At 40.1% G+C, this 13,336-nt stretch overlaps 1 protein-coding gene across 1 annotated transcript in view; it reads right to left on the reverse strand.

Moving 5' to 3' along the window:
* Exoc6b (exocyst complex component 6B) overlaps positions 1 to 13,336 on the reverse strand; it is a 425,980-nt gene that overhangs the window by 97,473 nt on the left and 315,171 nt on the right. The window lies entirely within an intron of this gene.

The following is a 13,336-nucleotide window of genomic DNA, read 5'->3' on the forward strand; positions in this document are numbered from 1 at the left end:
ATAGGAAACTTTCTGGATAGCATTTGAAATGTAAATAAAGAAAATAATAAAAAAATTAAAAAAAATAAAAAAATAAAATACAGCTTGTTTATAGAGGCTAATTCTTAAGTCAAAAAAAAAAAAAAAAAAAAACTGACAGGCCAAACATAACGAAATCCCTAAGCAAAATTAAGAATCAACTTTCCTCCACCTGCAGAAGGATACACAACTTTGATTTACTACGTCTAGCAATGAAAGACTGCTTTACAACTAAGATCAGAAATAATGCAAGAATTCTTCTTTTGTGCTTCCCTACTACCACATTGGAGGCTCTAGTATAGTAAGGTAAGAAATGAAAGGGAGATGAGGAGACTATCACTGAAAACATCCCACACAAAGTCCCCAAGAAACTAAACATAGGAAGTTCTTCAGCAAGTTTGAGATTCAAAGCCAATAAACAAAACACAGTCGTATTTCCATATATACAAAAGAATTAAACACTGACATTAAACCAGTAACAGCATTGCAATGAACATGTGACATGGAATCACTTTGGCAAAACAGACAAGATTTGCTCAAAGTTACCCAGCGCCAAGACAGACAATGGAGAGACAACATTCTTGAAGGAGAATGACAAATGTCAGAATGTCAATTTTCTTCAACAAATATACAAATTCAAAATAACCCTGATCAAAACTTCAGAAAGCTTTTTTAAAAAGCTGATTTCCAAGTATATGTGTATGTGTGTGTGTGTGTGTGTGTGTGTGTGTGTGATTTATAATAACAAAGCAACATTGAAGGAGATAAAGGTGCAGAAATCATGCTACAAGATACCAAGATTTAGCCTGAAGATCAAGAGAAAACTAAAGAGTAAGCACAGATATCAACTGAAAAATATAGGCAAACTAGAAAGAGACCAACACATTTAAACCAATAATATTTTTAATTTTTTATTTTTATTATGAGTCTATGTACAGACATGTAGTGTCAGTAGAGACCAAAAGAAGGCATTAGATCCCTTGCAGCTACATTTATAAGGCAAGTGTGAGCAGTACACACAGTATGAGTCCTGAGAACCAAACTTACGTCATCTGAAAGAGTGTTCTTAACTGCTAAGAGATCTCTCCAGCCCCTCAACTGATTTTTTTTGTCAAGGAATATCAATAAAGTACAGATTAAAAAGAATAAACTGTCACAGAAAAGCCATATCTTCCACAGGAACCTGGACTACACTTTGTACCACACTGAAAAGCTAACATAAGGCCTCTAGAAAAAACAAAAACAAACAAACAAAACAAAAAGCCAGAAAATCATCATGACCTCGTGTCAACTGAAGATTTGTTAGGAGAGGAAACATAGAGAAGGAACAGATGTTTTAAAAAGCCGATGTTACTGTAAATGAGGTGCCAATAAAAACTTTTTAAGAATGAATTTTTTTAAATGATACTATTAAGAAAATGAAAAGATGGATGGATGAAGGGAACTAGATAGGAGAGGGAATAGAGAAGGAATCGGGGTATGTGTTATCAGGTATAGGGAGAGTTGGAGAGAGAATGGAAATCGGTGAGGGGGTCGGTCATCTCTAGGACATGCCAGAGACCTGAGATTGGGGGTAGGCAGGCAGTCTATAGGGGTGACTCTAGCTGAGACTCCTAGGAGTAGGGGATTTGTAACCTGAAGTGGCCACTTCCTGTAGTCAGATAGGACTCCCAGTGGAGGGACAAGGGCAACCGCCTAACCACAAAACCTTTAACCCAAAACATGTCCTGCCTATAAGATGTTCAGGGACAAAGATGGAGGAGAGACTGAGGGAATAGCTAAGAAATGACTGGCCAAAATTGAGATGCATCCCATGAGCAAGAACCTGATGCTATTAATGATATTCTGTTATGCCTACAGGCAGGAACCTAGCATAACTGCCCTCTGAGAGGCTCCACCCAGCAGCCAATGGAAACAGATGTAGAGACCCAACAGCCAAACATTATATGGAGCTTGCGGAGGCTTATGGAAGAGTTAGGGGAAGGACTGAGGGACCTGAAGAGGACAGAGACTCCACAGGAAGTACAACAGAGTCAACTAACTCTTGGGGATTCTTGGACTCTTGGGGGCTCCCAGAGACTGAACCACCAACCAAAGAGTGCCAAGGGGCTGAGCCTCAGCCCTCTGTAAATATGTAGCAGATGTGCAGCAGATACCACAAAGTATCATGCAGAACTAAAGAAGCCAAACAGAATACACTAAAGAATATCAACTCTAGAATTTTCAAAATACATTTGAGTGATTGCATGTGGTCCAGGAGACAGACAAACTTTAGAGAAGCAAAAGGGATTCTGTGCATAACAGAACTCTTCTCAGAGTTGGTGCTCATAGGAGATTGTATACTTACCAAAATCAAAAAGCCCATACATTTCATTGGAAACAAATTATACCTTAACTAAACTGATTTTTAAGAGTTTAGAAACCTCTTAAAATCTTTGTTATGTTAAATTTAAAAGCTTAAATAAAATGACACAGGTGTTATAATACACATATAATAAAGACCAGAGGGAGGCTCACACAAGTACAATTTTACTGGGATTAGCTTTACTTTTTATCTTTAAAATTATTTTAATATGCAATTGTAGCATTTCTAAATAAATACCTTTTAATGCAACCCCCCTAATAACCAAAGCCACCAACTTATAATTGAATATCGGCAAGAGAAAGCCAGATTCCTGTTCTTTTCCTTCATCATTGTGCTTAGCAGAGCTAAGAACATTTAATAGCTGCTATTCTCAATTCCTCACTCACCAGGAGTCGCAGAACATGAGAAACCAGTAACAATGGGGTCTTCTGATGTAGACTGTGTCTACACAGATACTATAAAACAGGAGTAACAACGGCTATATAGTAACAGCACTACTAACATCAGGCATATGCTAACCAAGCATTAAATGCCATGATTATATTATCTTACTTAATACTTACACCAATCTTATAAACTTTGTAAGTTAAAGACTTTTATTTTGTAGGTCAAAAAATTACATTTAAGATCAATAATTTAATTAAATATCAAGCTAGTAACCTACAAGTGCCCAGCTCCAAACTTCTTGACATCATGCTGCCTTGCCAACAGTACAAGTTCGAGAAAGTATACTCAACCACAGAGAAGAGAAAAATTAAGAGTTTCTAAACTCAGACTTTTGAGAAACTGCTGAACACTTGGCCACCATAAGCCTTGGAAACACAGCCTTTTGCTGGCCTCCTAAAACAGATATTGAGTTTCTAGATAAATTGGATATATCTCAGTTGCTATATAAAAACTAGGAGTCAGGCTTTTTTGGTTGTTGGTGTTGTTTCCCTACTGGTTATTTCCTGTGAGGTTTACCAGTACTTAAAGGAGGATGGGGGGCTGAGGGTACCAGAGGAAGGAGAGCTGCCTTCCCAAAGAAATACTATCTAGGGAGGCTTCATAGTCAAGTTTGATTTTACTTCAGAGTAAGAGTTCTCTTAGACTGTCTTTTCATCTTTTCTTTTCCTATAATTTCAGCGAGTTGTTTTATCCCTGGAAATCAACAGACCAAGAAAGAAATAATACAGGATAATCATGAAGACCTACTGTAAGAAATGGGTCACCCTGAGGTAAGGCTGCTTATACACAGACCTGTTTCCTCTGCAGGCCCCACTTGCTGTTATCTTCTCTTGGAGAGGACACACTTCTTCCTGGGCCCACTGCCTCAGAGACCCAACCTTTGTGACTTGCCTTTGCTCCCCTACTCCTGCTTGCTCCCCTGCTTGGTGCTTTCTCGTTTGTATGTCTGTTCTGTTTCAGCTTACCCCTTAGGCCTTGATAGCCCCCATGGAGTCTGAAACTGTCTCAGTGCATCAGGAACAAGCACACTCAGCTCAAAACAGTCTGGCTATACTGTGGTGCTTTGGTTATCTGTGCTCTGCCCACCCTGTGATGGGTTGTAAGGATGTAGACTGTCCTTCTGGTTTCCTTCCTTTACTGAAGCCATTTGGTTCTCCTTTCTCATCAGTCTTTATTCCTTTATCCATCCATGGTTTCTGAACTTGCCTAGAAGAAATCTTTAAGTTAGGGCTCTCTGGATTGTTTTGGGCACTTGCTCCCCAGGAGTCTAGGTAGCTTGGAATAGCTTATAGCAAAGATTTATTGTTGTTGTTTTGTTTTGTTTTGTTTTGTTTTCCCCAAAATGAAATGTGCCCCAATTCCCTAAATCTAGACCTTTGCTGTCTCTCACTGCTGCCCTCCAGTGGCTGTCAGAGATTCAGTGATGTAGGTGTGAGATAAGTTTCAGGTCTGGCTCTGCTGCTTCCTCTTTGGATTCAGTGTTCTCCAGTCCGACCCTAGATAGTAGAGCTAGCAGACCTCAGGTCAGTATTCAGAACCACGGTGCTTTCACTCAGCTAGCGCCAACACAACCTCCAATACTGCTCACAGGGAGACACATCTGTGATGAGTCTCCTACCTCTCTTCCTAAAGTTGGGACTGTGTCAAACCCCCCAAAGTTTCAAATTTGTAGGTATGCATATACATGCCAGGTAGTAAATAAGGGGAAGAGCCCCTGAATTGGCTTTTGAAAAAAGGGAAACAGAGCATAGTGGAATTCCTCAGGTTATCTTGTAGGCTCCCCTGGTATGATGGTTTGTATATGTCCAGCCCAGGGAGTGGCACTTTTAGAAGGTGTGGCCCTGTTGGAGTGGGTGTGGCCTTGTTGGAGTAGGTGTGTTATTGTGGATGTGGGCTTTAAGACCCTCATCCTAGCTACCTGGAAGTCAGTATTCTGCTAGCAGCATTCAGATGAAGCTGTAGAACTCTGAGCTCCTCCTCTACCATGCCTGCCTGGATGTTGCCATGTGTCCTTGATGATAATGTTCCTTCATGATAATGGACTGAACCTCTGAACCTGTAAGCCAGCCCCAATTAAATGTTGTCCTTATAAGAGTTGCCTTGGTCATGGTATCTGCTCATAGCAGTAAAAGCCTAACTAAGACACCAGGCATCTAAGAAGAAGCAGAAGGAGCTCAGTGACACACTCTACGGACTAAGGCAGAAACCACCAGGAAGCTTCTATACTCTGATTGTTAGGGCTTTGCTCACAATCAGAAATGGGATATAGCCCTGACTTCTGTCTGACAGACCTGGTAGGAAGCTCTGGGGAGTGATGCTATCACCACACCCAAGGTGAATTATGGTGGTTCTTCTGCTGATGTAAAGACCCAAGGGTTGTGGCAGACCAGATCCATTTGTGGAAATTTCCGTTCTACCATGCAGTAGAAAAGGTCTTCTGTACTCTTCCAAGCTGCAGTAAAATATGTGGACAGTCAAGCTAACTCCTGCCTATGGCCAGATGGTGTGAAAGCAGTAAAAGAAGATGATAACCAGGGAGACCCACTAGCTAGAAAGCCAAACCTAATGGATTTTTCATGGGAAAATATTCCAAAAGTCTGCTATGTTGTTTCTGGGTACCCCAAAGAGCTTTCTCCTAACCTACCTAACCAAAAGAACTTGGCTTTCTGTCATCATGTATTTGTCATTAAAACAATAAAAGCAACCTAGGAAGGTCCATAACATATGACATCCATAAGCAGTGCTGCCAGGCACACAAATGATTCCCAGGAAAGAACCATCAAACAGGCCAAAAGCTAACTATCTACCAAATGCCATCACACAAAGAACCAAGGCCTTATGACCTACTGCCAGAAAGTAGGTCTCTTCATCATCTGAGGAAATCAGACATTAGAAAATACACTGCAGAGTTCACCTGATCTTCCAGTTCCCCTTCAAAGACCCAGCCTTTATGGAAGGAAGGAAGGAAGGAAGGAAGGAAGGAAGGAAGGAAGGGAGGAAGGGTAAACGACCATGGCTTTCATGTAGTTGTCCTTTACTAGTAGTTTTCCTTCTTCAATTCTCAGCCTCCCTAAAGCAATTCTGTACAGACTTTTGTAACTAGTGCTCCTCCATGGCAAGAGGATACTGAGGAGAAAACGTCCTTCCCTCATTAACCATTTGTCTCTGACTGGCAGATGACTCCGGAGCGTGCAGGCTGACACTCAGGTTTACACATAGTTGAAAAGGAGCCCTGCCAAACAGCAGTGATTAGAAAGGGGTTCTACAAAAAGACTTCATCACTGTGCCCTATCTTGACCTATGCTAAGCCATAAGCCAGTCATAGTTTTTATAAGGTCATAAGCAGCATATGAAGATCTACCGCGAAAGGAACAGGATATATTTGCTATCAGTTTCCTTTGATGTAGGAGGCATAATCTTGAAGGGCACAGGGGTCGGGCAAAAAATATTACTTTATCAAAACAACAACAACAACAAAAAACTGTTTCTAAAGATCAAAAGACCACCTTTTTGAAGTTAGTTACCATTTTAATGCTAGGTTGGTGTCAACTCAAGCTAAAAGTCCTTTTCTGAGAATATGAGTATCAAGGTACAGCATAATTGTCCTTGCCTGGGGATCTTGCAGGAAGTTTTGCAGCTGTACTTAAAATTGAACAAGTGTGGCTGCACACACACAAATGAGCTAATATAAGTGGCTTCTCCTTGAAGCACCAGGACTACCCGAAGAGTGACTACAGGAAGAGCAGAAAGCTGAAAACATGCTTTCAAGCCAGAGTGGATAGAAGAACCCAAGTCTATAGAGAAGGGCCCTGTCACCTTCACTGTATTCTACTCACCCTTCAATGGTGTGAAGCATGATGCTAAATATAAGATAATGCTTCCTGAATGTGGAAATTGGCATCTGTATTCAACAGCTTGCTGTGCCTATGTCACATCACAAATTATGGCCAGCAGGACTTCTGATGACAGCGAGAGCAGAGAGATATGTACAGGTAGTCAGATATGCTACCATGACCTCTTCTGACCACCACCTGCCTTTGAAATACAAGCAATCTGGATTTCACAGTTGGTCTGTCGTCTCTATATATACATGCCACTAGCTTAGTGGTACAGAGTGTCTTTACCAGGACAGGTTGCTTTAAGGCTTAGGATTGTCCATCCTTTTGGCACTGTAAAATGGTGTTGCCACCAAAAATTCAAGTATAAGAATTACACATCTAGATTATAAACAATAGCAAACAAGTATCATAAAGTTTTAAGTAAGTTATGATTTTTGTGGGGCCATATTCAGAGCTGCCCTGGGCCACGTGTGGCCTATAGGTCATGGGTCAGACACAGCAGGACCCTTCCTTCCAGACCTACTATCCATATGAGTCTCATAGTCCACAATTTATCAACCTATTTATTTTTGACTGGGGCAGATGATGCCTGAGCTTGCAGGCTGACACACTCACATTCATACATAATTGAAAAGGACCCCTGCCAAGCAGCAGTGGTTGGGAAGGGCTTCTACGAACACAATTATTGGCCCAGACAGTTCCCTCCTATGATGGTTTGAATGAAAATGGCCCTATAAGCTCATATATTTAGCTGAGTAATTTCTATTTTGGTGGAACTGTTTTGGGAAAGTTTAAGAGGTGTGGCTTTGTTGGAGGAGGTGTGTCACTATAGTTTCAAAAGCCCATGCCAGACCCAGCTTCTTTTCTCTGCCTCCAATTTGTAGACCTGTTCTACATTCTTCTCTACAGCTCCAGTGCTGTACCTGCTTGCCTGATGCCATGCTTCTCGCCATGGACTCACCCTCTCAAACTGTAGGCAAGCCACCAATTAGGTGCATTCTTTTATAAGTTGTTTTGGTTATGCTCTAACAGCAATAGAAAGACACATGATGAAGGGGTCTTAACACTTCCCTCTGATGCCCACCACCAAGACTATCTCTTACATGAACTCATTCCCCTACTATACAGCCCCTAGTACTATTCTCCAGGAATCTTTGTGCCAGGCATGGCGATACATTTCCATAATTCCAGCACTCAGGAGGTTGAGGATCCAGAGTACAAATCCAACCTGGGCTACATGGTGAGGGCCTGCTAATAATAATAATAATAATAATAATAATAATAAATAATAATAATAATAATAACAACATAAATATAATCTTATAAACAACAATAATATCTTAAATATAATCTTATAAACTGTCTAAAAGTCCCTCACAACAATGTTAATAATACAATAAATATAATCTTATAGACTGTCTAAAAGTTCCTCACATTCCTACAGGTGAAGAACTAATATGAAGAAGCACTTGTGGGAGGTAGCTTCATGCTAACAACTTCTTGTTTGTGATAAGAAATGATAACTTGCACCTGGGACCTTTTGAAACTTGGGGCTGCCCAACTCCTACTTGCCTCTGGTAAAGACCCCCAGTTAGTCAGTAGTTTAGAATGGTAATCCTGTGAATCAAAGTATATTTTAATGTGTGGAAGGTCACAGAATTATCCATCGATGTAAATGGATTTCCTACTAAAACTAGCATTCAAATAATTAACAGAGGGAAGATTTATTTTAGGAATAACAAAATGTTCATTATAAATAGATATTTGATTTCACAACAAAATCTTTATTGAGTAGGATCAAGACACAATAGAAAATAGGAAGTGAAGCTGGACAAAGGTTTCTGAACTGTTTTCTGGTTCTAAGTGGAGACTAACTCAAGTTAATGATTCCTTTTACCTTAACAGAAATAGCACCATAATCTATTCCACAACCAGAAAGAAATGGACAGGCAGCTCTTTAGACACTACTGTTGTTTTTAAGGCAAGCCCTGCGTCTGCAATGGAAATGCACTGTGTTTACTTTAGACGCAGGGAAGAAGTTGGGGAATAAGTGCCCTAGAGGGAATATCCCCAGCTCACTCTAAAAAAAGCCCAGATATCTTGGGATGGCTCAGTGTGGAAGTGCCTTGCCAACAAGCTTCATTCAAGAGATCTGATGCAATGTCACAGGCTTGTTCATTCAGCTTTAAAAACATTTAATGCAGATTGAAAGTAACTGCTGGGGCTACAAAGGGAGGATAAGGTGATATTTCCAAGAAAAGGACATCTGCAACTATTAACTGCTTTTAAGATATGGAAGGTGAACACTGTAAGCTAAATAAATACAGCACACACCTTCTTTGGGCAGCTAGAAGCCCACATAGTGAATTCGAATAACAACAGCATCAAATATTCTAGGGTAACACACTTTACATCATTGGAGGAGGATAATAAACAGGACATTAAAAAGATTCTCAAGAAACATAACCATAGAGAATAAAAACAAAATAAGACAACTTAGAGGACAAGAGTTAAAGATCTTAATAACCAAAGGAATGAAGCGTCTACATCTTAAACCAATACACACTCACATCGACATATACACACAGATACACACACCAAGAGAAAGAGATAGATCGACAGACAGAGAGAGAGACAGAGGCAGAGGAAGAAACACAGAGAAATACAGAGGAAGATAGTCTAATTTTCTTTCAGTTTAACTCTCCTCTCCATGATTATTTTACAGCTCTTTGTGCCTAAAATGTACCCCTTTGGTACTTATAGATTCAATCTTGTCCCTGATCTGTAGTATTCAATTCCAGCTAGACTATAAGATGCAATTTATGTCCCAATTTCTTTACACTGAATTGACCCTGTGTCTAGCTGAAGACAATAAAATGTGGTGGAAGTGATGACCTGCTAGTTCTGAGCACAGACCTCAGTGTTTTTGTTCACTTCCTCTTTTGGAACCCTTCCCAAACGGTGTGAGCAGATCTATAGAAAGTTGCTTGTGCATGAAACATCACATGGAGCAGAGAAGAGCTGGCCATAGGTCTTGAGAGCTTCTACACTGGTCAATCTTTTCAATGCATCATCTAACTGTAGTGAAAAGACTTGCTCAGTGATGTAGCATTGCTGATTAATAGAATTCTTAACACCACACATGGTTCAAGCCAGTATGTTATGAAAGTCAAACAACTGAAATACATACAATGTTCTATTGTCTACAAGACAATTCTTATCACAACGTGTCCATATTGGAATCAAGGACTTCAGTGATCGTCCATGTGGTCCTTTAGGCAGAAGTCACACTCAGTGTGTGCTCACTGTGCATCATTTAAGCTGAGTGCCCAACAGGCACTCAGTGTTTGATGAAATGAACTGAAATGAAAAGCCAATATTGATGTTCAACAGCATTTCTACTTCATGTTTTCTCATAGAACTGCTAAAAAGTAAAGAGCCACCAAGAATCTACTGCTGGCCCATAATAATGCCTAAAGAGGAATAACTACAGGTCACCAATATCTGGGAGAGTAGCTACCACTTTAAAATGGTTGATTAAATGAGATTTTATTTTGTCCTCAAGCTTTTAACATTCCCCAAGCTTGGAAGATGAAATATATACATATTTTTGCATGTAAATTGTACTGAAATTAAACTTATATAACATAAATATGACATGTTAAGGAAAAAACCTTTCAACTTGTACTGAATAGTTCATTATTATTAATAGCAGATTTTCTAATTCTAGAATCTTACAAATGAAAAGTGTATGTCAACATATTTTAAGTCTGAAATATCATGAAAGCTTGTATATTCAAAATGTCATTTCACTTTTTATCTTAAGAAGTAGAAAAATGGAAATAGAGTACGTGAAAAAAGATGAATGGCTTTATAATCTACATCTAATTTTCTTTCTAATGAAATTACAGGGCTTTTAAATTACACTCTGCTATTACAGCCTACACAGAGAATCTTTCATCAACGTCCATATTTTGAATACGTGTTAAATTATCATTCACCTAATTGCATCTAAAAGTCTAACACAAGAGAACATGAGCATATGATCGGCATGACACACTTAGAAACCAGACAGGCAAACAGCCAGTATATGCATGGTATTGAAAGACTACGCATCCTAAAGCTCACCAGGTCAAACCCCTTTTAGATGGGCATATACCCTACAGTTTGTCTTTTATGGAACTCTGCCTGGGACAGGCACAGCTGTTGCCTGTTGTGGCTACTGCCATCTTGAAATCATAGCACCTGTGATTGCCTACAGGACTCCCACAAGACTGGCCCTTGTGCATTCCTCCTGGAAGTGGAGGAGGGGAGTGATTCTCCTCCCCTCTCTGAAGCTACAAATGCTGGGCAGGGGCAGTTCTTCTGCAATGGCTTAGCTGCTTAAGTTGCTAGTGCTCCCTATAAACAACCCCTTGAATCTCCACTAATTAACTCAAGCTAGACTCCAGTAGAATTGTTTTTATTTTTTTTTAGGGGGGGTGGTTCTGGGGGCTCTTATGTATGCTCTATCTTGGATAATCAGACACTTGGTAAGAAAATGTCATATAATATTTGCTTTAAATTTTCACTTCTGGGCTGGTGAGATGGCTCAGTGGGTAAGAGCACCCGACTGCTCTTCTGAAGGTCCGGAGTTCAAATCCCAGCAACCACATGGTGGCTCATAACCATCCGTCACAAGATCTGTTGCCCTCTTCTGGAGTGTCTGAAGACAGCTACAGTGTACTTACATATAATAAATAAATAAATCTTAAAAAAAAAAATTCACTTCTGGTGTTTCCATTACCATTTTAAATTATTTTATTTACTATTATTAGTGTGTGTGTACAGGATGAGGGTGTGTGTGTGCACATGCCACTGCAGAGGTCAGAGAATAACTTTGTGCAGTCAGTTCTCTGGAAGCAAACTCAGGTAGGTTTTCATGGCGAATGCTTCACTGCTGAGCTATAGTACTAGTCCCTGCTAATTCCATTTACTGTTTTGATCCTTGTCTTGTAAAAGCCTAATTAAGTCTATTAGTAAGTCAAATAATAAAATTAGAACCAAACAGGTTTATATAGTGGTGGGAATGACAGAATCTCTGTGCTGACAAATATTAAAGAACAGGACTAGTGAGAGCCCCACTTGTAGGCTCAGTCCACAAAACCTCCATCTACAGGCCAGATGAAGAAGAAGCACTCCTGCACAGAGAAACGACACCAGCATCAGTAAAGAAGATGACCTGCAGCATAAGGAACAGAAAGCCAAAGCCTGTTCTAAAACAAGCAGGCAATGAAAACAGATTCAAAGAGCTAGCACTGAAACTGGTTATGGCCACTTTACAATTAGATTTCTTGCAGGTGAACGTGTTGCTTTGGGTAAAGTTCTCCCCAAGTGAGACCCAACACACAGTGTGGGTTTCATGTTCTGCAAAGATGGAAGGAACATTGTTCTTATGGTGCACCTCCCAATTTAGAATTGTGCTTTAGGACTGTGAGGAGTACACACACCTCATCTTACATTAAGTCCCCTATCATAACATACAAATGGAGTTTTACTTGTAGTGTGAACATCTGAGAATGGTCTAGATAAACGAAAAGAAAGAGATCTTTTTAGACCAGAATGTGAAAGGTTTGTTTTGTAGCAGGCCAGCTATCTGCTAACACAGCCTTAAACTAAAGATGTTGTTCAAATCATCTAGGTTGGGAATGACCCCTTTCTAATTGCTGTAACAGAGAAAGGAATAAGTGGAATTTATGATACAGTCTGTCATCATTTAAACATCACAAAAGAAATACTCAGGGTGGGAATACAGCCCAAACAGGCCCTTCCGAGTCCACACCAAGCTCATAAGTACTTGCACTCACCCTGATGTGCTTTCCCATTTACCCCTCAGATCACATTGTCTTTAAACACTAATTGCTTTCTACAGGTATCAAAGTCACAAACTACTGAGAATGACATTTTCTTTGCATGAACAGTGAAAAAAGAAACTATGTCCTTCCAATGAAAAACACTTTCTGCTTTCCAAGAAGCTTGAACTGGCTTAGAGGTTTTTGGGAACAAATTCCAGAGGGAGGTAACACCTCCCCACTGAACCCTAAAACAAAATTTCATTCTTCCCATCTTAGAGCAAAGGCTAAAACTTGAGCATCTCAAATCTAGAGGTAGAAGGTATTCAGCGTGGGGGGAGAGCCCATTTCTCACAATGCTAGGAAAGTTTTATGAAAAAGAGAACCCCTAACCCAGCCCCCAAATATTAAGTTGACACACGTTTCTAGGACGTGGCCTGAATCCTCAAACCTTGGTGGGACTATAGATACATGATTCTGCTGAACAGGGCTTTCTGGAATTGTCATCAATGACAGATTACACTGCCCATCCACAAGGGTCCAGGGCTAGCTCAGGCCATCCATTACGGATTAAAAGCTATTCCGGCAGGAATCCAGACACAGTGGTAAGGAGGTTACCCAGACAAGGGGTCCTACAGCTTTAAGAAACACTCTGGGCATCTACAAGTTTTCAGAATGCAAACTATGTCAGCTTTGAAAACAAGAGGCACTGCATCATTATGGCAGGAGAAACAAAGCCAGCCCCCTTCTAAAACAGACAAAAAAAAAAGATTGTTTTAATAGGAGAGAAGCATCAGTCATTGATGCTTACTTCATTCACACTTTCTATCCAACCC

The sequence above is a fragment of the Mus pahari genome, chromosome 2 (assembly GCF_900095145.1).
Source record: "Mus pahari chromosome 2, PAHARI_EIJ_v1.1, whole genome shotgun sequence".
Taxonomy (NCBI): Eukaryota; Metazoa; Chordata; class Mammalia; order Rodentia; family Muridae; genus Mus; species Mus pahari.